We start from the raw sequence: 24,334 nt of genomic DNA on the forward strand, positions 1-24,334 counted from the left end.
CTTGGGGAGACTCCTGAGACCCTGCAGAGGTCGGGCCCCTGGATCCTCCCAACCCCACTTCCCCCCATGCAGTCATTCATGCAGCCTGCATGCTGTAAGCCCCTTGTCCGCTCCTGTGACCCCCTCCTCTGTGACTGGGGCCCCAGCACCCTCTCAGTCATCCTCTGGAGTCTGCTTTCAGCCAGCCCCACACAGAGGCCCACTGTGCCAGGGACTCCCCACCTGAGACCACAAGCCGCCCTCCCGTCCCCTTCCCCAAGGCTCCTGTGTCCCAAGGACAAGGACAAGGACATTTGATGGGGGCACCCAGGATGGGGTGGGGGTTCCCTGGTGCTCCCCAACCCCTGCTCAGGTCTGGCCCAGCCTGCTCTCAGGTGGGGCAAAGGTGGCGCGCAGAAGATGGGCAGAAGGTGGAGGTGCCCTCACCTCACACCACTGCCCAGACCCCCCGCAGCTGGGTCGGAGCTGCCTCTGTCCCCTACTGTCCCTCCCCACCCCCTTTTCCCGACCTGTCCCCACCCCTCCTCTCCGCTCTTCTCCTTTCTCTGAGCCTTCTCCCTCGCCTCCTTCCTTTCTTCTTCCTGGGTTAAAAATAATCAACTTTCTGGGAAGCAGCAGCTCCCGCCGAGCAGCCCTCCCGCGCCCGGGCGCCCCTGAGAATAGCAGGCACCCCCTCCTCCTCCTTGCGCTGAGTAATCAGCCCTGGCGGAACCTTAACCGCTTCGTGCCCGGCGATCCCAGGGCTGCGGCGAGCGGGGCGTACTCTGACCTCCGACCTCCCAGGCTAACTCGTGGGGCGGTGGCAGCGAAGGCATGGGAGAGGGGCTGTGCGGACAGCCGAGGGACAAGTGGGGTCCACTTGTCCTGGGGGACTCCGGGTCCTCGGCGCGGGCACCATTGCGGGAGGAAGGGAAATTGAGGCCCGGAGGGTGTGACTCAGGCCAGGACGTTTCGGGGCTTGCACCACAGTTACGGGGGGCGGCCTCGGTCCAGGGTGGAGTCTGGCCTGGACTAGATGGGGACGAAACCGGGAGCGCCAAGGTCAAAGGTGAGCTCCGGCGGGGAGGAAGGCTGAACTCCACCGGCCGCCCTAGCGGCCCCGCCCACTCGGCGCGCCCGGACATTACCTCATCGCCGCGCACGGCCATTGGCTGCTTACCTCGTAGCCCCCGGCGTCCATTGGCTGCTTCTTGCGGAGGCCGGCCCAATGCAGCGGGCACGTTAACCCATTCCACGCCGCTCGAGTTCTGCAGTCTCTGCTGCCTCCACGTGGCTGCGGGCACCCGAGGCCCCTCTGGGCTAGACGAGGTTCTGGGGGTAGCAACTTGGCGATCGGAGCATCCACCGGTTAGCGCTCAAGTCTCATCGACCCGGCGTGGACCTCCCTGCTTCTCCTAGCTGTGTGACCTTGGGCAACCGCGCCCCCTCGCTGAGCTTGGCGTTTGCTCATCTGTAAACAGCAGCGAATGCTGTCACTCGCGCCCTCCCCAATGCTCGGCTCGCCTGCCAAGCTTCGGGCACACGTGGGCTCCGCGTTCCACATTCTGCCTCTGCGCTGCAAGAGGTGCCGTTATTATTATGAGATTTCCGGAGAGAAAAACAGCTCAGAGCAGCAAAGCTGCGTCCCAAGGTCGCACAGCGAGCGAGTCCAGAGCTGGCAATGTGACTCCAGGCAAGGCCACAGCTCCTACGGGGAGGGTTGCTTCCCATTGCAGGGACAGGATCGTTGTCCGGCTGGCCGGATTAGGACACAGGCCGCAGTGAACACATAAAACCAATGACAAGCTGAGAGCCAGCCATGGCCTCCAGGGAGGCTGCAATCGAACATGCAGGGGATGGCACAGGACCCTGGGACAAAGGCGGGGGGCCACCGGAGGCCTGGGGGTGCAGAAGTGGGACTGGGAAGCTGCGAAGGAAGCCATGGGATCTCCGGTGATGCACGCCGATACACGCTGGCTAGGGGTCAGCTGCCCGAGATGGCCACTCATGTCTGGGCAGGATAGACGGTCAGTGCTGAGCAGGTGTACAGTTCGGGCCACATTATTCTCAGGTTATAAATCCAGCTAACAAACTGCTAAAGAAAATGTGCGCTGTCCTCCTTTTTAGACAAATACACCATCACCGTAAGGACACCTAGGCCTGGAGGGGTGGGTTTGTACTTTAAGGTCTCAGCCTCCTTTTAGGAGCGTACCCCAGCAGCAACGCACTGCTGGTGGGGACAGCCAACCGGCTCCCAGTGCCCAGCCAGCCCCTCTTCTCTCCACTCCCAGGCAGGGCTATGTGCCCCCAGGTGCAGACACTCCATAGCTGCTACCCTAAGGGTTGTGGTGTCCCCACAGGGGCAGCTCAGATGAGCCTCAGGAGCACAGGCCAGGTAGGGCTGAGAGCTCCAGGGTCCCAGGGTTGCGGCCAACCTGTGTCTCCATGGAATTCCAATCTGCAGCTCCTCCCACTGAGTCCCTGCAATGACCCACTGGACAGAGGGTCTTCCTGATGTTGCTCCTGAGTGTCCAGCCACAGAACTCACTCTGGCCAGCTCCCAAGCTCCTTCTGATCCCCAGCCAAATGGCAACCTTGGGTGGACCAGGTCCCATTCCCTGCCTGTTCCTCTCCTTTCCCCTCTGGAATCCCAGCCTCACTCCCTGCCCACTCTGCCCTATGTCAGCCAGATAGATCTTTCCAGAGCACCGCCCAGCCACTTCCTCCCTTCTCTGGAGGGCCTGGCTCTAGACCCCTGTGCATGTGTGTGTGTGTGTCATCCCCAGCCCCCACGGCTTTCTCTGCACAGCCTGGCTTAGTGGCTGCACCTTGTCTCTGCATCAGCTCGGACAGCACTGTTCTTTCTGCCTGCATCGGTTCTCCCTCTGCCTGGAGCCGCAGTGCGTCCTGTTCATCTCACCAACCTCAGCTTACAGGTCGCCTCCCCAAGGATCTTGCTGACGTCCAGGCCGGCAGAAACCACATGGTAACAAGCTGATCAGCTGTGCTGTCCCAAGTGGGCCTGGTTCTGAATGCCCCGACAGGTGTGGGCAGTCAGCCACCACTCCATCTCTGAGGTGTCCACAGGGAGGTGTCCCCAAAGGGTCCCTGATGCTGCTGGGGATTACATCTGTGCTGGACCAGAAACCAGGAGACAGACTGGCAGCTAGTACCTGTCACATTCCTAACCCTGCGCCAGGCCTTACTGTTAAGTGTGTTACACATGTGAACTCACTTATTCCTCACACCAATTCCTTTCTCTCTTTTGCTGTACTGAGAACTGAACCTGGGGCCTTCGTACTGAGCAATGCCCACAGCCATTGTTTAGTTTTTGTTTTGAGACAGGGTCTTGCTAAGCTGCCCAGGAAGGGCTCATACTGGAGATCTTCCTGCCTCAGCCTCCCAGAATGCTGGTATGACAGGTGTGCATGCCTGGAGTGGAGGAGCTCTGTGGCCTGGGGCATGGGATCTCCACTCCCACTCCAGCCTCAGTTTCCCCATCTGCCATGCCTCCCGAGGCCTGGTCTTGTAGGTGGTGTGATTGCAATATTGGGGCAGTTAAGCTGGTGTTGCCCCTGCCAAGGCTACACACACACATAGGGAGTCCTTGGTCCCAGTCTTGTGGGACTGGGAACATTTTCCAGAGGAGGATAGGACATGGTGGCTCAAAAAGGCACGGCAACTTGTCTGAGGCCACATAGCAGGGAAGAGGAGCCTGAATTTCTTCCTTCACCCCTCTGGCACCTGGGTCAGGGAAGGGTGTTCACTTTTCCAGCTGGAGGAGGGACCCATGAGAGGATTTAGATGGGTGTGCAGTGTACGTATCAGCACTCTGGGAGGCTGAGGCAGGATGATCCCAGTTACAAAGGGCTGGGGTCCTGGGTTTAGTCTCCAGTACCACAAAACAAACCATAAAGAGCACTGTGCTGGACTCCCACAGCTCCTCCTAAGTCCTGCCCCTCTCCTGGGGCTGGCAGGAGGCACCTCCCACAGGCTCACAGGAAGGGTGTTAAGGGGACCCGGACCAGTGGGGCTGGAGCACTCACCTAGGGCAGGGATGGCACCCCAGAACCCAACTCTTGGCAGCCCCAGTCCCACAGGGTCCCACTGGCCACATATTTCTTCTACTGGCGCATCTCCGAGTTCCTGTGAGGGCCATGGCAGTTTGCCCATTTTACAGATGAAAAGGTTGAGGTCCCTGAAGGAAGTGACCTCCAGACACTGGCTCTGCCTGAGCTGGGGTAGGAGTGGGATCAATCAAGCCCTAGAGAGTCCTGGGCCAGGGAAGCTCCAGAGGAATGGCGGATGGTGCCCAGCCAAACACGGAAGGGGCTGGGTTTGAAGAGGCTTGGGAGGGTGATCTGAGTGGGGAAGGATCCCTGCTTTTCCTAGAGGTCCAGGCCAAGGTACAGGCACAACGTAGGGGTCAGAGGGGGCAGCCACACCCTCCTCCAATGTGCATGCATGGCCTATGTGTCCCTGTCATGCGAGTTTGAGTTTGCGGCACATGGCACGTGCATGAGGCTGGGTGGAGGTCAGGATCCTCATCCCTGCTCAGCCCCAAGAGCAGCCGAAATGGTCTTGGTTTCCATCGGTAAACTGGGTTCAAGATTCTATGTCAAAATCCAGTACCGAGGTTTTGCACTCTAGGTGACGGATTTGGGGGTGGCAGGGCACAGTGTATGCATCGTTGTTGTCCCTTGTTGTCCCAGGTGCGGGAAGGGGGGCGGTTTTGGATCAAAGTGCCCAGAAAGACATCAAAAACTACAGGGTCAGCACTTGGGAGGCCAAGGCAGGAGGATGGCCCTGAGTTTGAGGTCAGCCTGGGTAACACAGTGAGTTCAAGGCCAGCCTGGACCACAGTCCACAGCAAGACTGTCTCAACAAAGCACAAACAAACAAAAGAAGACCGAACTGCTCATAAAATTTCCCAGCGCCACTGGCTGCAGGGAGCCAGGAGGACGATGTGGGGATGTGGGGGCGTCTTGTGCTTGAACCCAGGTGGGGAGAGTCCAGCAACGGCCCTGTTGCCCCCCACAGCAGGCCTAGTGTGCTCTGCAAAAGGGACTTTGCTGTTCCCTGCTGAGGCGCTGAGCTCTGCTTTGCTTGGGATTACAAATGAGGTAGGAGCCCGCCTCCAGACCTGGCAAGGCCCTCCCTGTGCGCCCTTCTCCCCCAGTCCCTGTCCCCTTGTGGGACAGAACCCAGAGAGCTGGGGTTTGAACCTGGAACCTTCACACTGAGCCCCATTCTCAGGCCTTTGGAGACAGGATCTTGGGAGACAGCCCAGGCTGGACTCGCACTTGCAATCCTATCTCAGTCTAACAAGTATCGGGATAGGAGGCGTGGGCCACCACGCCCTGTTGAGGGGGCACAGCTCCTGGCGCCGTCCTGGGGGTCTACTAGGTGACACCCCGCCAGAACAGTCACTCCAGGCGCAGAAATCCGGCTCCATGGCTGCCCTGCGAGCCCGGGTGGCCCGTTCGTCCTACGTTTGCCCGGCTGAGCCATGCACCCTGTGAGTCTGCAGCTTTGCTGAGCATCTGCTGAGGGGCGGACGGGGCACCGGAGGCCTCGCGCTGCGCAGACAGGCGCCGCCCGGCCAGGGCCGAGCCGGGGGCGGCGGTGACTCAGCGCCCCGAGACCGCGGGCGGGAAGTGGAAAGTTCAGCCGGGTGACGTCACCGGGGGCGGGGCCGAGAGCAGGGGGGCGGGGCTGGGCTCGGAAGGACCGGGAAGAGGGCACCCCCCCCCCCCGCGCGCGCTACTGCCCCCGCGCTCGCTCCCCGCGCTCCGGAGGCTGCTGCATCCATCCCGCTGCGCCCCTGCATTTTAATTACCGCCGCATTAATATTCATGAGCCGGGACTCAGGGGGACCGCGGGCTGTCATTTCCCTTGCCTGCACCCCCTCCCGCACCCCTCTTCACGGCTGAGTCGTTGGCTTTTTCCCTCTAGCTCCCACCCCCGCCTACCCGCGCCAGCAGTGAGCACTCAGCAGATTTGGGGGTGCCAGTGTGTGGTGGAGGGGCAGGGATGTACAGGGGTATAGGGTCGGGGCGTAGAGGGTCAGCACTGCCCGCTGCTCCCCTGGGCCAGGGCCAGGCCCAGGCTGGGTCCTGGAGGACGTGGCGTGGGGCGGAGTGTGGGGCTGTGCCCGGTAGGCGGGGGCGTCCACACTGCTCGTGCCCGTGTGTGCATGCACACATGTCTGCCCTGGGCAGGGAGATGCGACAAGGCCATCTGGGCCAGCAGGGCCTGACTGACCAGATAGGGGAAACTGAGGCCTGGAGATGGGCTGAGACGTCCCCGCGACCGAGCGGTTTACGCAGTTTGACTGTGCACTCTCCTGGGCCGTTTGTAGCCTGGCAGACGGCGGGCCACATGGTCCCCTCCCCCAGGGCCTGTCCAACGCACTGGGCAGCAGCTGCTGCCATCTGTTGACATTGCTTGCAGTGGGGAAACTGAGTCATCTGGTCCAGCTAGTGAGGGAAAGAGCTGGAGCCCAGAAACGTCTGAGTCCGGAGCCCTGACTTTAGCAACCCACCACGATGACCCCTTTGTCCCAGAAACCACACTGATGGCAGCGATCAGGCGCCTAGATTTTGGGGTACCTCCTGCTTGGGGCCTGGGGTCAGGAATTCACTCATCCATCCACCTATCCCTACCCATCCTTCCATCCATCCACCCATCTTTCCATCCATTTACCCACCCATCCTTCCTTCTGCCCATCCATCCACCAACCCACCCATCTATCCATCCATTCGTCCGTCTGTCCGTCCATCCATCTAATAATCCAAATGCTCCTGTTCCTCCTCCCTGCCAGGCACTGAGATTCTCTGTCCTCAGCTGTGGGCTGTGTCCAGGCCCCAAGCGGCTCTTCAAGCCTAAGACTCAGTGTTCCCTGGGCTGGGGCTCCTGGGTCACCTGTGTCAATGCATGACTTCCTTCCCCCTCCTGCCTTAGTGGCCTGGGGACCAGAGAGGGGTTTGTGGTCACTTCTGGGCAGGCAGGAAGGCCACTCAATCTCCAGTTCTCTCCTAGAACTTGCCCTCCTCTAGCCTCAAACCCATGTTCCCTGGCGGTGTCCAGTGACCTTCAGCTCACAGAGGCCTGCTCCGCCCCAAACTTCCAGCATCCAGGATGAGCTGAGTGTTCCCATCTGTCCACTTGAGGGGCTCTCAGCCGCGTTCCCCAAACCTCTCCTCCCTCCCTGGGAACACGGACAAAACAGCAGGGTTTATGTCAGGCCATTCCCTGCACAGGAAGTAACAGTTTTACACTTTTTTTTTCTTTTTATCGGTACCGGGAATCGAACTCATGACTGCCTGCTTGCAAGGCAGGTGCTTATGCCGCTGAGCTAAATTGCCAGCCCCGAAGTAACAGTTGCACTAGGTTTTGCAGAGTGAATAGGAGTTGGCAGAGCGGTGACCATAACACCCATCCTGGGAACCTGAGCAGGCCAAGGGCAATAGCTGGAGTGGCTCGAGGGACAGATGGCCTTGGCCTCCTTGACCCCTCTTTCTCCAGGCTCCCTTTTTCTCTTCATATGACCTCCTTTTGTTTTTTGAGACAGGATCTCACTATGTAGCCCAGGCTGGCCTCAAACTTGTAGTGATCCTCCTGCCTCAGCCTCCTGAATGCTGGGATTACAGGGGTCTGCCACCACTTTAGGACACTGTTCATGTCTGCTCAAAGGCCCTTCATGGCTCCCTATTTTCATTTCTAGGCACCCTTATTTTTATGACCACACCCTTGATGTCTTCCTGCCTGTCACAGGCACTGGAAAACGTGACATCTTTTAAGACACGCGAGCTGCCTTTTCTTCAAAGACTCAGACAGGGACTGCGGTTCTGACCCTGCCACCTCCCACCTCCCAGCTGTTTTTTTTTTTTTTTTCTTTGTCTTTTTCATTTTTATCGGTACCAGGGATCGGTACCAGGGATCAAACTCACAACCGAACACTTGCAAGGAAAGCGCCTATGCTGCTGAGCAAATCCCCAGCCCCTGTGTGTTCTTGGTAAGGTGACTCCGCCTCTCTGAGCCCTGGTTATTTCATCAGGAGAATAAAGTTAATGGAAAATCTCCCAGAGGGACCGTGTGAGTGTCCATAAAACACCCAGAGCAGGTCCAGGCAATGTCACTCAGTGCACTTCAGACTTGCCCAAGGTCACCTGTCAAAGCCCACTGGAGTCATTGGCCCAGAGAGGCTGAGCTACTCAGCCAGTGCTGCACAGCGCTGCATTCGAGGGGAGGGTCAGTTGGTCGGGGCCCCATGAGTGGACCCTGCGACTCCTGACAGCCACAGGACTCCTAGGTGGCCCCTTTGGTGCCGCAGTTCCTGGGACAGACGGTCCCCTTCCTCCCAGTAACCCCACTCTGGGGGCCCCCGATGGAGGACCCCCTGCCCCTACCCACTGCAAGGCGCTCCGAGGGCTCTGTGATCTTGGGGAACATCTGGGGCGCCCAAACCCGGGCCCAAAGAGCCTGCCCGGCAGTGCCTCTGATCCACACCCTGACTCATCCGTGCTCTGCCAGGGGACTGGAAATTTCTGCTCAGCAGCCGGGTAGGCTCAGCAGGGGTCGGGAGGAGGAGGAGCAGCCGCTGAGCCGCCAGACAGGCTCTGCATTCCTGAGGCCCCGACTCCGGCACCGGCAGGGAGGGGGCTTCCATCGGAAATAACAGTAACCAAGCCCACAGGTGGCACCCTCAGGCACTCTGGGAGGCTGAGGCAGGAAGGGCGCAAATTCCAGCCTAGCACAAACAGTTCAGTCACTTAACAGCAAGACCCTGTCTCAAAATAAGAAGGAGCTTTTGAAGAGGGGCTGGAGCCCGGTCTCTGCACAGGGCCCGGGGTCCCCTCTGCAGTATGCCAAAACCAAACCAAACAGTGACAAATCAGGGCCTTGCGGAGCCGTGGGGGCCCCAGGGAGCTCAGCCCTGTCCCCAGCCCGGGTCCCAGGGAAACTGGAGGGAAGTCCACGCCGTGCGTGGTAGCCCACAGACCCGCTACGTGTTGGGGCGCAGGCAGGATTGGAAGGGAGGTGGCGCGGGGGTGGGGCGGCCAAAATAAATAGGTTCAGCCACGGCTTGGCCGGCACTAAACCGGGGGGGGGGGGGGGAGGAATGGGGCTCCTCGGTGGGGTCCTCAGCACCCTCCTGGGATACCAGGGGCCCTGAGGGTCTGGGCACTGTATTTCCAGTACCCCCAGCTTGGGATCTCGGGAAAACTCCACTCCAGAGCCCTCCCCTCTCCCCTCTCAAGCCCTAGGGCAGAGGGCGCCTGGCCAGATTCAGCCAAGGCTGAGCGCCCCACTCTAAGCCCCAGGCCCAAAAGCAATGGGGAGGGGAGACGATGGGGACCCCCAGACCTGGGGAGAGCCGAGGCTCAGGGATCTGAGACCGGGCGAGCAGGTTCAGGACTCTGAAGATGGATCCAGAGATCCCTTCAGGCCTGGGACCTGGGGGCTCGGGAAGCGCCTGGGAAAGAAGCCGGGAAGCCGAGGGGGCCAAGCCAGCCCCCCTCCTCCGCCAGCCAGGGCGCGGTGCCCGGTTCAGCGGAAAGGAATGCGGCGCTAGCGGGGGAGGCCGAGGCAGCGCGCACCCTCCGCCCCCGCGAGCCCCGAGCAGCGGCCTCGGGGCTGCAGGCGACCGCGCCGGGGTTCAGACCCTCGCCCGGCCCGCGGTGGGGGCTGGGGGCGCCCCGCCCCCGCCCCTCCCCCCTCCATAACTCAGAAGCCCGTCAGGCCGGTTCCAGACTCCTGGCGCCGGGCTCCGCTCCAGGAAAGAAAGAAAAAAAAAGTAGTGAGAGAAAGGGAAAAAGCCGGCGGGGCAGCGCGTGAGGCAGCGAAACGAGGGGCCTCGCACGCACAATGTGCAGCTCCCCTGCCCCCCGCGGGACCCCGCCCCGGGGTGCAGCGCGGACCCCCCCATGACCCCATCGGGTGCAGCGCGGAGGACAGGCCTGAGATCTCCCGGGGCCCCGGGGCCGGGGCAGCCCGGCCAGGCTCCGCTTCCCCCTCGCTGCGAGCCCATTGCGCCCCCCCCCGGCCCTCGGCAGAGGGCGTATCGGGGAGCGCTTGGGGGCGGCGAGGGGTGGAGGAGCTGCGCCCCGACCCGGCTGCACCGTTTCCCCCGCTGTGCGCTTGGAAAATATCAGCACCTGGGCACAGCCTGGCACGCGATGTGCGTGCTGGGGGCCTCCTTGATGTGCGCCGCGGACTCCCCATCTCCTCCTGCCTGGGGGGTCCCGAAGGCCTGCCCCTCCCTGCCCCCCAGCATCTGAAGGACATTGGCAAAGCCAGGTCCCCACGCCTGCACCCCCAAACTGGCCCCTCGATGGCCTGGTTGTTCGTGGGGGCAGCCGGAGTCTGCCCTGGGTCCCCCTCACCCTCTGGCTCAGGTCCATCTTCTCCTCCCCCATCCCTCTTCCTTCCCCACCCCCACCTCCTCCATTTTCCCAAACTTGCTCCCTGCTTCCTGTTTGGCTAGAAATGTTTGGGGTCCTGAGGGCCCAGGGTTGAGAGGCAGTGAGAACGGGGGCTCAGCTGGCTCTGGACACACGCGGGGCCTGACCGAGGTCCGAGAGCTGAGGAGGCCGCTTGGCCCCTGGGCACTGATGTGGGGGCGGGGGAGTTTGTCTCTTGGTAAATCTTGGGGCAGCTCTGTTACGTGGCTGGAAAGGTTTTATTTTATTTTATTTTATTGTAGTTCTGTCTTTTTGAGGCAGGGTCTCTCTATGCAGTTCAGGCAGGCCTTGAGCTCACTTTGTAGCCCAGGCTGGTCTCAAACTTGCACTGATCCTCCTGCCTCAGCCTCCTGAATGCTGGGGTTACAGGCGTGAGCCACCACACCTGGCTCCAGCTGGGAAGTTTTTACAATCTCAGGGACCCACTTTGAGAAGAATGCTTGCTGGTCAGAGTGTACTGGTGCACCACTGGGAAACTGAGGCAAGAGGATCATGAGTTCTAGCTAAGGTTGGTCAGTTTGCAGACCCATGGAAAGCCCGTCTCAAAACATAAAAAGGGCCCAGCCACAGTGGGAAGGCCCCTGGTTCGATACCTGGTGCTGTGAAAAAGAATTTGAAGTCCCTGGAGCATCTGTCTCATTGGCTTCCGGTAAATGACCTCTGCAGGTGACACAGTTGTGGCCCCTTTGCAGGTGGACACTCGGAACAGAAGGTGCTGGCCCAAGGTCACTGAAGCAGAAAGGAGAACGCCAGGACCTGAGCCCACTGCCTGCCTCACACACCCATCCCTCGCCACCTGCCCAGCCTGGGCTCCTCTCCCACGGGAGGGGACAGTCACCTGCTGCACCGCAGCTGACTCCAGGCACCGGGTCTGATGGTGATGGCTTCCGCAGGGTCCCAGCAGGTGAAGTGCTTTTGCAAAGGACTTGCTCAGCTGCAGATTCCTGGGTCACCGGATTCTGCACCCCGCTCTGTGAGCTAGGGGCCTGTGAGCTCAGGCTGGAGACACCCAGAGCTGGCTCTGAATTAGTCCTGCTGTCCAGGATCCGGCCCCTCTCACCCAGTGAAGGCCACCCCCCCCCTCCACTGTCTCCCTGGGCCCTGAGCTCTTCCCTGAGAGCTGAGAGCCAACTGCTCACCCATGAAAGGCCAACCTGGCCCAGCGGGCTGGCACACGCCTGTGAGCCCGTCTCTCTGGAGGCTGAGGCAGGAGGACATCAAGTTGGAACCCAGACTGGACAATTTAGTTCAAGGTCATCCTGAGCTATAAAGCACGAGCTTGTCTCCAAAAAAAATCCCCAAATAGTTGATAATTAAATAGAAAGACCCAGAGGGAAGGAACACACACTCTTGGCTTCTCCCGTAGCCCATGCCAGGTGTGGAGCTGGTGAGGGCCTCCCGAGGCATCCGGGGAGCTCTGGGAACTCGGACACCCTGCTTCAGAACCACCCCAGGGACCTCAAGCAGGGCCCTGTGGCAGGATTAGCCGACGCCCTGGAGCTCCCCTTGGGTCCTGGGCAGAGGATGTTTGCTGGGAGCCCTTTTTTGATCTCTGTCTCTCCTCTGCCCCCAGCTGGTGAAGGAGCTGCAAGTTTCAGGTGGGGGCGGGGGAACGGGACTGAGACTGACTCCCAGGCTGTGCTCCTGGGTCCTGAAGGGCTTGTCCTGGAGGGGACCCCAAGGCAGAGTGGGGGAAGCGCAGCCCAGAGGTCCAGTCGGTCTCACCAGACAATCAGTGCAGCAGCCTTGTGGGTAGTGAGTGCCCCGTGCCGGGAGGTAATCAAGGACAGGCTGGGGTGGAGGGCCGCACGTGTGTGGGCAGACAAGAAACTGAGAGTTAGCCCCTGATCTTCTGCTGCCCTTCTTTCTCTCGAGACACACAGACCTCACCTCAGCAGAAGGCGGAGGGAAGTGGGCAGTGCTGGTGGAGGATGCCAAAGAGGCTCGTGAGTTCCATCTCAGGGAGACCTCTCCCTGGCCTCTCCAGGCCCCAGGACTTCTGAGCACCAGAATGTGGGGAGGGGCCAGGCAGGGCCCCTCATCCAGTTCACTCCTTTTACCCCAGGAAAGTGGGGGTCAGGAATGGGATGTGACCTCCAAAGGCCAGTGGGGACCCAGCAGCTCCAACACCCTGCGTCCCACCTTGGGCTTCTACACCCCCACACCCTGGTCCTGGTCTTTGTTTATTTGTCCTTTGAATCAGGATCTCACTGCATAGCCCAGGCTAGCCTTGAACTCAGCTCTTGGCGATCCTCCTGCCTCAGCCTCCCAAGCACGGAGAGACGGGAGCCAATAAAAACATCAGTAAGGAAATGAGAACCCGCTGCCTGTCCGGCAGTGCAGTGTGCTAGGCCACATGCCTGGGTGGGCTTCTTCCCGTCAGATGGGACAGTAAGGGTCCACTGCGTCCACTAGGGCCAAGATGGCCACACCTTCCCCTCCCTGTGCTTTCTTTGTATGTTTGATGGTTGGTTTGGCTTTTGTAGCACTGCCAACTAAACTCAGAGCTTTTGCACTGAGCCACATCCCCAGCCCTTTTTACATGCTTTATATTGAAACAAGTCTTGCTAAATTGCGGTACCTAAGGCTGAGCTCACACTTTGATTCTGCCTGCCTCAGCTTCCCCGAGTGCTGGGATTGCAGCCGTGCACCACCGTGCCTGGTTTCGCTTCTCGTGTGTACTTCCATCTTTCCTATGTGCGCTGTGGGGCCACGGCTATGGAAGAAGCCCCGCCCCCATCCTTTACAAGCAAGCTAGAAGGTGCGGAAGAAACATCTCAATTTCTCTTGGTTCTTGGTACGATGGACTCCTATGACATCCTCAACACCCTTCTCAGGTGCCCCTCAACCTCTTCTGAGTCGGTTTTCTGCTGCTGTAAAGGAACACGGGGTCCTCTAGGGACTATTACTCGAGGCTCCTGTGGGACACAGTTCAGGAAGCCGGGACTCCCAAGGTGCTGGGGCCACCTGCGTGCTAGAGCTCGAGGACCAGGAGGGCTCACTGTGATGCAGCCCCCTCGAGATTGCAAATCCCCTCTGCCCATGACCCTCACCATGGAAACCAGCACCTGTGTAGCTCTTGCCAATGACACAAGGCCTTGCTTCGTCAGCTCAGTTTTTTCTGTGCTTCCTGACAAGCTCACGATCCCCTACCCAGCCTCAGGAGCCCCTCTTTCTGTGCCCCGTTTCAGAGGGTGCATTGAGGCACAGGGACTGAGGGGGCCTGGTCCTGTGGCACAGGGAGCATCTGCCCTTCTGGGACCCTGGGCTTTTGTCCCCCTGGAATTCAAGGATGGACAGCAGCGGTCTCCTACCCAGCCTGGCCCACAGCAGGCCAGATGAGTAACTGTTCAGTGAATGAATGAATGAACGCACCAGAGTCCACCTCCTCCCAGAGGCTGGCCAAGGCCGCCCTGGCCCCACTCAGACCTGCAGCTCCACCCACCCCTCCCTCCTTACCGATGTGTGGCCTCAGTCAGGGAGAGCAGCCTCTCTGGGCTCCTCGTTCTTCCCATACAGAAGTCTGCAGCCCAGGTCACTGATCCAGGGCTCTCCTGTGAGGCTAGGCCATGGGAGGGGGTGTCCTTTGGTTCCGGGGCCAGCAGGACTGTGTTCTCGGGGAGTAGTAGTCCTTTGTCCGCACTCTTTAGAGGGGGGTTGAGTTTAGCCTTGCACATACTAGGCAAGCAGGTGCTCTACTAAGGTTTTATTTTTACAGACAAGGTTTTTCTTTAAACTTGCAACTCTCCTGCCTCGGCTTCCTGAGAGCCTGGGATTACAGCTCGGTGCCACTCAACTTAGTTAAGAACCAGTACTTTGGGTTGTTTTTCTGGGTTGTTTTGTTTGTTTTGTTTTTGAACAGGGTCTCACTATGCAGGTCAGGCTGGTCTTGAACTCACTTTATAGCCCAGGCTGGCCTCAAACTCGAAACAATCCTCCTGCCTCAGCCTCCCGAGTGCTGGGATGACAGGCCACCACACCAGGCAGGAGCAGTCTTCTGAATGGGCAGGCACTGCTTGGCTTGGCTCCAGCCTGGGCTCAGCCTCGCCAGCTCCTGCACCTGTGCACAAGCAAAGACAGTCCATGGAGCCACAGGAAGCCACCCATCGTGTGGCCGCCCGGTGCTGCCCAGTGAGGCTGGCCACAGGCCACGCTGGGGGACAGGGGACTGGGTCACCACTACCGCGGCAGCTGGGGTCCTTGTGGTCACCAGGCACAGGGCTCTCCCGCTGTCATGGAACCCTGGATCTTACCCAGGCCCCTGAAGGCCACACACCGTGTGCACAGACCCGCGACACGGGCTCGTGCCCACATGTGCATGCGCACAGCACCCACCCACTTCCAGACACGCGGCGGTGCTCCCCCAAGCCTCGTGGGGTCAGGCAGGCAGCAGAGGACAGAGAAGAGAGGCAGAGGGGAGTGTGCAGGGCTGGCAAGGGGACCCCAGAGGAGGTGACATTCAGCTGCCACTTGAAAGACCAGTAGAAGGGAGGCTGGGGTCCGGAAGGGCGGAAACATCTTCAATAGCAAGAGGTGTGGGAAGCTGAGCCTGGTGATGCACACCTATAATCCCAGTCCTCGGAAGGCTGAGGCAGGAGGATCACCATAAGATCGGAGACCAGGGGCTGGAGGTTTAGCCTTGTGGCATAAGCACCTGCCTTGCAAGCAGGCAGTTGTGAGTTCGATCCCTGGTACCGATAAAAACGAAAAAGACAAAAAAAAAAAAAAGATCGGAGACCAGCCTGGACTACATAGCGAGACCCCCCCGCAAAAAAAAAAAAAAAAAAAAAAAAGCAAAGAGGAGCCAGGCCCAGCAATGGCGTTGACCTTGGCAGAGCAACTGAGGGGACAAGGCTGGGACACCGAGTGTGCAGTTCCACCTGCCTTGCATAGAGGGGCCAGAGAGGCTGCAGGAGCAGTCAGGGAGATCCGGGGGGCGGGCGGAGCTGCACTGGGGGGTGGGCGGGTAGATTTGGTGGAGAGCTGCTGAGTCCTGTCACAGCTGCGGGGCTGCAGAGCACCCCAAATTTGGGGAACTCGATTTTCAACACTTGGAGCTGGGGAGGGGGACAGCAGTGGGGCCAAGGGCCTGGGTCCCCAGTGTTTGCTCAGCTGCAGGGCCGCAGCTGGTCTGTCTGCTGCCTCTGTCCCTCTCTAAGCAAGAGATATTATTTTATTTTATTTTTCATTCGTTTTTGGAGACAGAGCCAGGGCAGCCTGGCCTTGGACTCTCTATGGAACCCAGGCTGGCCTCGAACTCCTCCTGCCTCAGCCTCCCAAGTGCAGGATTACAGGCCTTCAGCACCGCAGCTGGCTGAGGAGAGATCTGGGCCAGGCTGGGATGCTCTGCTTGCCCCAGCTCCCTGCTGCCTACCCACTAGGCTCCTGTCTCCCTATAGGCGGTGCCTTGGGGTGCAGGTGCGGCTGCAGGGTCAGGGCTGTGTGCCACTCAGGGCCATGAAGCCACCCTCCTGCCCACCTGTGTTCCAGCTGCGGCCTGCACATGGTGGCCCACCCTCTTGCCTTAACCCCCTCAATGTCCTTAATCCCCCCAAGACATTTCTGCCAGCCCCACCCTGGTCAGGGCTCCCCATCTCCAGACCTCTGTAGTACCCACCTAGATGAGCACCTGGTCCCCAGACCTCCCCTGGTCAGGCAGCTGCAGAGATCCTCCCCAAGTGCCTAAATCCCCCAGGGCTCCCAGGACCCTGCTTTATTTCCACTCCTAAGCCTTGGTGCACCCTGGCATCCCTGGGGATCGCTCAGCCTTGTCCTTGGGGAATGTGAGGGCCAGCCCTATGGTTCCAGGATGAAAGGGCAGAAGCAGCCACAGCTCAGAAAACCAAGGACAAGTCCAAAGTGCCTGGGAGGCTGAGGCAGGAGGACCCACAGCCTTTATCCATGTGGGGAATCTCCACATCAGCCCTGGCCATGGGTGCTGGTCTATCCTGGAGTTCTCACCAGCCACAGGGCCTTTGCAGGAGCCTAGGCCCCTTCTCTTCCTCCACGGCTTAGTTGCCTGCCCATGAGGACAGAGTCGGGGCCTGACCTTCACTGCCAGGATGGGGCCCACAGCGTCTCAGCAAGGAGCAGACTTGAGTTCTTGAGTCCTTTTCCCTGGGCCCTGAAGTTGGGACTCTGTGATCCTAGCTCCTCGACAGGGCCCAGGGCAGGAGGTGACACCCAGCACCGCAGGCAGACAGTGGCAGAGTGGGAGTGTGATCTTCAGGGTGCTGTGGAATTGCGGACTCATGGTAAGTGCCTCTTTGCTTATTTTTGTTATTCCAGGCTTCCTTTACACTCACCAGGTAGCCGAGGCTGTGGCTGGTCTCCAGTTCACCGCAATCCTCCTGCCTCAGCCTCCTGAGTGCCTGCAACCTGCCCATAGGGACTGACCCTCTGCCCTGGGCTCCTCAGCGGCCCAGCAGGGGCCCCAACCTGTGGAAGGCACTGTGTTTGTGTCTCTTTGTGCAGATCAGGTCTCCTTTGTTTGAGCTAAACGCCTGGGCCTGGAGGCCAGGCAGTGTGGAAGTGCAGGTTTAGCTCTTCTGGTCAGTGCCCCACTAGGGTGGCACCCAAGGCCTCACAGGATCGCGTCCCAGCTTTGGTCCCTGCTTAACTTTCAGAAAAGGTGTGAAGGCTGAGTGTAGTGGCACACAGCTGTGATCCCCACACTCTTGGAGGCTGAGGCAGGAGAATTTCAAGTTGGAATGCAGCCTGGACAACTTTGGTGAGAGCCTGGATCAAAAAACAAAAAGAGAAACAAAAAAGGCTGCGCTTGTAGCTCAGTGTGAAGGCCCAGGATTCCATCCCCGGTATGGAAATGCCTAACCAGGTGCCAGGCTTTCCCCAAGTGGCTACCGGTGGGCGGGGGTGGGTGGAAGTCCCCTGGGGCTGGGTGGGGACCTAGCCCAGGCCAACTGTGGACTCCGAGTCCCCCTCCCCAGCTGGCCTGGCTCCTCTCTGGGGTGCTGGATGAGCAGGGTCTGGGGCAGCTCTGGTCCTGGTGGAGGAGCAGGGCCTTCCCCTCTCCGCAGATGCCCCGGGTGGCCGCGGGCTCCTGATTGGTCTCCCGGCCCAGGCTGAGGGGCATCGCTGGGCTCCCGACCTGACCCAGGCTGCCGGGGCGGAGGACAGGACGGGGGTCGGGCAGGACGCACACTCGGCCAGGCTTGGGCCCTGCGCCCAGGCTGCGGGCAGCTCCAGCTCCGGCTCTGCCGCACACCGGGCCCGCGCCAGCTCCGCCGACCCCGCGCGTCCTCGGAGCCGCCTGCCCCACTTCCCCTGCTGGTTGCTACAGCAACTGAGCCCCGAGTAATCAGCTGCACGGTGACCTTCTTCCCCCGGGGAGGCGGGAGGCGGCGGCGCGGGCGCTGCCCGGCAGAGCTGTGGAAGCCGGAGCTGGGGTCTGGGGATTCAGCGGGGAGCAGCCGGGGTGGGGGCATCCGGGAGGAAAGTTGGGGACCAACCTGGACGTTTCGGGCCCAGCCCAGTGCAGAGGCAGGGACTTCGGGTAATGAATGACAGGGTCCTCAGGGGCCCAGCACGCCACCCCCAAGGGTCCCGACCTCTGATTCCTGGGGTCCCCGCAGAGGCAGAGAAGCTGGGTCAGGGTCCGGGTCCCCAGGCAACCAGCCGGCCCAGGTGAAGGGGGGTCCTGGGTGCTCTCAGCGCTCTCCCACAGCCCCTGGCCTCTGGCCTCAGTTTCTCTAGTTGTCAAGCCAGGGTCCCGAGGCTCAGAACCACTGCCCGGAGACTACCCGCGTGGGGACAGGACCCCGGTGACAGCCACAGCCAAGATCATAGGAGAATCTCTAATCCGAGCCAGAGCTGGTAGAGCTGTGGGGACACACAGATGGGGGCACAGTGACACCCGCTGCCATATCCCCTCTCCTCCCTCCTGCCACCCGGCTTCTGTGCCAGGCCAGAGCCTGTCTCCCACCAGCCAGGCACCGCCAGCCGCCTGTTTACCAGACCGGTGGGGGAGGGATGACAGATGGCGAAGGTCCCGCTTTTTCATGGGTCTGTGGCAGCTGGAGAAGGAGGAGGGGCCTCAGGATGGCTGGGACTGATGCTGGCCACGCTGGTCCCCTCGCACCTCAGCCAGGGCATCTCTCCCAAGCTCAGGTCCTGGTCCCAGAGGACCCCATTCAGCAGCACCTCATTTAGGCTGCCGGGTGGTCACCAGACTCGGGTGCCACTGACTAGGCCAGGTATTGGGGGGCCCCCAGGGAGGCCTGTGGGGGCCTCGAGGCAGGCAGGGGCCGAAACTACTCAGGGCCCTCACCTCCTACTGGGACCAGCCTGGTGAAGCCTCTGGGAGACCCGAGGTGTCTCCTGCAGGTGAGGAGGCCGAGACTTCCAGAGCAGGGCACCATGGCCAGGTCACCCAGCTGGAAGGGGACGTGCTGCTGCCCTGGTTCCCACTTTTGGTCCTCAGAGGTGCCCCACCTCAGATCCAGGGGTGTGGACACTCCCCATGGAGGATTGGAGGTAAACAGAAATCCCTGAAGCTCTGCTAGAAAATGTTTAAAGAAGCCAGGTGAGGTCTGGGAGGCTGAGGCAGGAGGGTTGCAAGTAGGAGCCAGGCCTGGACAGTGTAGTCAGACACTGTTTCAAAAAATAAAAAAGACCAGGGCTGTAGCCCAGGGAAAGCCCAGCACCAGGAAGGAAGGGAGAAGGGCAGGGAGGAAGCCACACAGAAGGGTGCGGTGAGAGGACACTCACACAGGACAGGCACGTGGGTGGGGACTTGGTCTGCAGGGTCAGTGAGGTCATTCCTGGGGGCACTCAGTCCCAGCACCTTTCCAGAGGGCCTTTTAAAAGACAGGAAGTTGGGGCTGGAGATTTAGCTCAGCAGCATAAGCACCTGCCTTGCAAGCAGGCAGTCGTGAGTTCGATCCCTGGTACCGATAAAAACGAAAAAGACAAAACAAAACAAACAAACAAAAAAAAAGACAAGAAGTTGCTCGAGAAACCTATGTTATTCTCCTAGAAACACAGGCCATTAAGGCAGAAGGGGGCAGAGGTGTGTTCTTTACCTGCCCAACCCCCTTCCATCCATGTGTCCTCTACTCACCATCCACCCATCCACCCACCCACCCACCTACCCATCCATCCACTCATCCATTCACCCACCCATCCATCCAGCCACGCATCCATCCACCCACCCACCAATCCACCCACCTACCCATCCAGCCACTCATCCATGCACCCATCAATCCATCCATCCATCCACCCATCCTCCTCCCAGCTACTCTCTTCTTGTAGATTCCCTGGCTACCCTGCCCTGGTGGCTGTAGCTCTGAAGTGGATGCTCCTATGGGGTGAGTGCTGTTGGGTGCTGCCCCTGCCCTCACCCCACTTTGGCACCCAGTTTGGTCCTCACCTGCAGCTCAGGCCACTGCCCTCCCTAGTCCTCCCCTCTTGTCCTTCCCTCTTCTGAGTCACTTGAATTCCTCACCCAGGCATTTCAGTTCCAAGAATCCCAGCACTCAGGAGGCTGAGGCAGGAGGATTGCCACAAATTCAAGGGCAGGCTGGCCTACATAGTCAGTTTAAGGCCAGCCTGAAGTACATAGTGAGACCCCTTCTCAAAAAACAAACAAAAACAAGAATGAGATAAAATCCAAACAACAAGGACTACAAGGCCAAGGGCCCATCGGGGTCCCAGAGCCTGACACCTGGGCCCGAGGTGGCCACCAGCCGAGGGCCTAGCTCCAACTGGGCAAGCACCACACAGGTGCTACCCAGCCATGGCTCCCACTGGCTGGCACCAGACAGCTAAGACAGGACGTGGTCCCCGCCCGTGGAGAGGGCAACCCATGTGGGGCCTGTGGACAGGGCCCTGCCCACCCTGGACTGGCCCATCCACTTCCCACTATCCTCTTGCCCACCTCTATCCAGCTACGCGTCCATCCCCTCCATGCACCTGCCCAGCCCAGAGGGGCCCCTACTCCAGTACCAGGGGTCTGGAAAGCACACGAGGAGGGGAATATCTCCATGGAGACCTGGGCATGTACAGGAGGTGTCCAGGGACCATGCAAGCTTAGCCATGCTGTCTCCCCTCCTCAACCTCCCTTGGCTCCCCACAGCCTCTGGACGGAGTCTGCAGTCACTTCCCAAGCCGGAGAGCGGCAGCTGCGGCTCACTGTGGTCCTGCCCCTGCGTCTGCGAGTTCCCACATCACCCTGCCCCTGCTTTGCAAGTGTCCTGCACCTGGCTGTCCCCGGCAGAAAGAAAACACTGTCATCACTCCAGGACCCTCCCAGCCCCGCCGACCCTCCCTCCCACCCTCGGCCTTGGCCAGCCCAGCTCCTTTCTAACCCATTTGGTGACAGAGGAGGTTTCCCTGCAGCCTTCCCAGGCAGCAGAGCCTGAGGGGCTGGGAATCAGATTTTAGCTGGAGGCTTCTTTGCTGGAGTCTCCAGGGAGGGGTTTACTGTGTTCCTTGACCTTGAGCCGGAGCCCAGGCAGCCAGAAAGACAGAGGGAGGCGCTGGGCAGGGACAGAGCCACAGAGCCTGGAGGGAGCCATTGCCAGGCCCAGTGCTCTGCCTGGGACCCACAGGTGTGAGGGAGGAGCGGCCACTGTGCACTCTGAGGGCCCGGGCCCCATCTGCCTGCTGTTCCCTGGATCCCGGAAATGCACAGCCCTGACACTCAGAGAGCAGGGGTGGGGGTGTCACCTGCCATGCTCAGGGACCAGTCCCCAGCAGCTGGCCTTGCCCACAGCAGACTTCCTACTGAGGACAGGAGCACCACAGAGGCTGCTGACAAACAACAAAGGGGGTGTCTCTCAGGACAGGCTCGGTGGCTCATATCTGTCATCCTAGCACTCCGGGAGGCTGAGGCAAGAGGATTGCTGAGAGCTCCAGCAGTTCCTGGGCTATGCAGTGAATTCTCCAGCCTGTGCTACATAGCAAGACTCAGTCTCAAAAAACAAAACAAAACAAAATCAAAACCAAAATAAATAAGGACAAGACCTTGCTATGCAGCCCAAGCTGGCCTTGAGCTCACAGCAGTCCTCTTGCTGCAGCCTCCTGAGTGCTGGGATTACAGACGTGTGCCGCTCTGTCCAGTGATCCCTTGGAGTTTTGTTTTATTTTGTTTTTGTTTTGGCACAGCACCAGGGTGGAACCAAGGCCTTTGCACTGAGCTGTCATTGCCAGCCTTGTGTTTTATTTTTACTCTGAGACAGCGCCTCACCAGATCATTAAATGCCTCCGCTGGGTTGAACTTGAGATCCTCCTGTCTCAGCGTCCCAGGTGCTGGGATGATGACAGGTGGGTACCATGACGCCTGGCCACAGCTCACCTCAATGTTTTCCACCTCCCTCCCTCTGCTTTCCCGTCCTTCTATCTCTTGGGGAGACCTGCAAATGTAAGGAGAGTACACTTGTAATCCCAGTACTCAGGAGGCTGAGGCAGGATGATCACCACAGGTTCAAGGCCAGCCTGCACTGCATAGCAAGACCCTGTCTCAGAAAACCAAAACCAAAAGCAATCCAAGGTCCAAAGTGGGCAGGGCAGTTCCTCTGGAGGGTGGAGTGCCCAGGAGCTGTCCAGAGCTCTGCTTAGTTTGTAGGTGGCCTTCTTCTGCCTGTGTCCACGTCCCTGCCACGCACAGCAATGAAGACAGCTACCCATGGTCCGTTTCCTGAGCCCTTTAGCCAAAGTCATTGGGGCAGCAGCACCAGCTCTGTGGTTCTTAGAGCCCTAGCAAATGTCTCAGGGAGCACTGTATAGCAGGGCTCCCAGGTTCCAGCCTTGTCACTGGTCACCTGCCTCGAGTAGTTTGTTCTAGGCTAAAACTTCTAGGTTCTGACTGCATTCAACAGTCAGATCTCCCTGAGCTGTGCTGTGTAACAATCATCTCTTGGATATCTGTGGATCACTGGTGTCAAGGCTGAGCTAAATCTGGGCTCCAGTTGGCTGCAGTGTGGCCACCCCACAGCTCTGCTTCATGCCATCCTCCTCTTGGGACCTAGACAGAAGGCACAGACCCACTAGAGAGGATGGAGCTGGGGGCTGGCATGAGATACTCCCACCACACTTTATCAGCCAAGCAAGTCACACGGTGCCATGGCAGCAGATACGGACATGTGCTCCTGGGGCAGGTGGTGTCACCTTCCTGGGGCAGGGGCTCCTGGGACAGCGGCACCATCTCTCCCATGGTTAGTGTGGGTGCAGGCTTGCCATGGGTGGGGCTGAGTGCCTGAAGTCTAACCCCTCTGTTCATTGACTGCACCATAGCCCACCCCTTCTCTCTTCTTCCCTTCCTCCCTCCTTCCTTTCCTCCTTTCCTTTTCCAGTACTGGGTCTTCATAATGAGCTCTGTCCCAGGCCCCTTGATTACTTTTTATTTTGAGACAGGGTCTTGCTCAGTTGTTGTTCAAGCTGGACTTGAACTTTGGGTCCTCCTGCCTCAGCCTCCTATAGTGCTAAGATGACAGGCGCGCACCCCCCACGCCCACCTGACTCAGCACCATGCTCCAGATAAGAGAGTGGAGCCTTCCAGAGGGGAGAAGATGGGGGGACCATTGTCCAGGGGACCCATGTGACCTGCCTACCCCCAAAGCCCACACAGATCGCGTCTCCTTGCTTGGGGGTACAAAGACACCCCAAGCCAGGACTCAGCTGGGCCTGCTCCGGGGAGCCCACAGCCCCACCCCCCTTCTAACTCAGCCCTGCTGCACGCTCTCCCTTCCCCCAGCTGAGGGTGGGGGGGGGGTCCCCTCATCTCTCCCGCCCGTAGCGCCTGGGTCTGTTTTGTTTGGCTTCACCTATGACCTTTATACACTGTAACTGTCACCTTACAGAGAGGGAAACTGAGGCTGTGGGAGGTCACAGCCACTTGTTGGGTGTCAGGGCGGTGCACAGATGGGAGGGTAGCAGCGAGGTTGCGAGGTTAGCTCCACTCTGAGATCCAGGGGCTGTGGGGCGCAAGGGGTAGGGGTCAGGGAATGAGGTGTCTCCCCACCCCTCCATCATTTTTTTTTAAACTCTCTCTTTTGTTTTTGTCTTTTTCCTTTTTATCGGTACCAGGGATCGAACTCACAACTGCCTGCTTGCAAGGCAGGTGCTTATGCGGCTGAGCTAAGTCCCCAGCCCCACATCCCTCCATCATTTGACAAAGAAGACGGGGTGACAGTGTCTTCGGGGGCCTGGGACAGCGGGGAGCAAAGTGTGCAGGCTGAGCAGGTGCAGGGGCTGAGTCCTGCCTGAGCAGCTTAGGAGACCCCGTGCTAGCACAAGCAGTACCGGCCTCGGGGTGGCTCAGCTGCACCAGTGCTGTGGTTGTCTGATGTGGGCAGGGACCTGGGCCACAAAAACCGCCCAGCCAGGCGTGGGGACCTGTGCCTGTCAGTCCAGCACGAGGGAGGCTGAAGCAGGAAGTTCACAGGGGTTTGAGGCCAGCTTGGGCGACAGAGCAGGACCCTTTGCTAAAAAAAACACAAAACAAAAACCACTGTGCCTTGAGGTTTAGGTCACCCCATGTCCGCAGAGACAAGGAGGAGGTGGGGAGGACACAGGGGTAAGGTGAGGTTTGCGGCGGGCACGCCCCTCTGGCCCAGGCCACGCCCATCTTCCACCCGGCCATGCCCATTTCCTCTGGTCCTGTCCAGTCCTCTCCCCCAGGACCCAGCTGGATTCCAGCTTCCTCCCCATGGGGACCTCGCCCGGCTCCCACACTCAGCTCCAGCCCTATCCTGTGTTCCTTGGGAAAGACAATAATATTACCTCCTGCAGGAGGCTGGCCAGCTCCCCTCAGCCCCGCGGTCAGAAGGCAAAAGAAAACACAACTTCTGTTCCTGACCAGAAGACACTGTCTGGTGGGATATTACTCAGTCCTGAAGAAGACTGAATCACCAAACCTGCTGTAGAGTATC

The 24,334-nt window shown here is 59.7% G+C and overlaps 1 long non-coding RNA gene across 1 annotated transcript in view; it reads right to left on the reverse strand.

The window, feature by feature from the left end:
- LOC134474992 (uncharacterized) overlaps window positions 1-2,618 on the reverse strand; it is a 35,389-nt gene extending 32,771 nt beyond the window's left edge. Inside the window, exon 1 of the long non-coding RNA XR_010045972.1 lies at window positions 1,160-2,618. This is a non-coding gene — a long non-coding RNA (uncharacterized LOC134474992). The remainder of the gene's footprint in view (window positions 1-1,159) is intronic.
- Window positions 2,619-24,334: the final 21,716 nt, after the last annotated feature.

The sequence above is a fragment of the Cavia porcellus genome, unplaced genomic scaffold (assembly GCF_034190915.1).
Source record: "Cavia porcellus strain 051 isolate PalLab524CR breed Dunkin Hartley unplaced genomic scaffold, mCavPor4.1 scaffold_49, whole genome shotgun sequence".
Classification (NCBI taxonomy): Eukaryota; Metazoa; Chordata; class Mammalia; order Rodentia; family Caviidae; genus Cavia; species Cavia porcellus.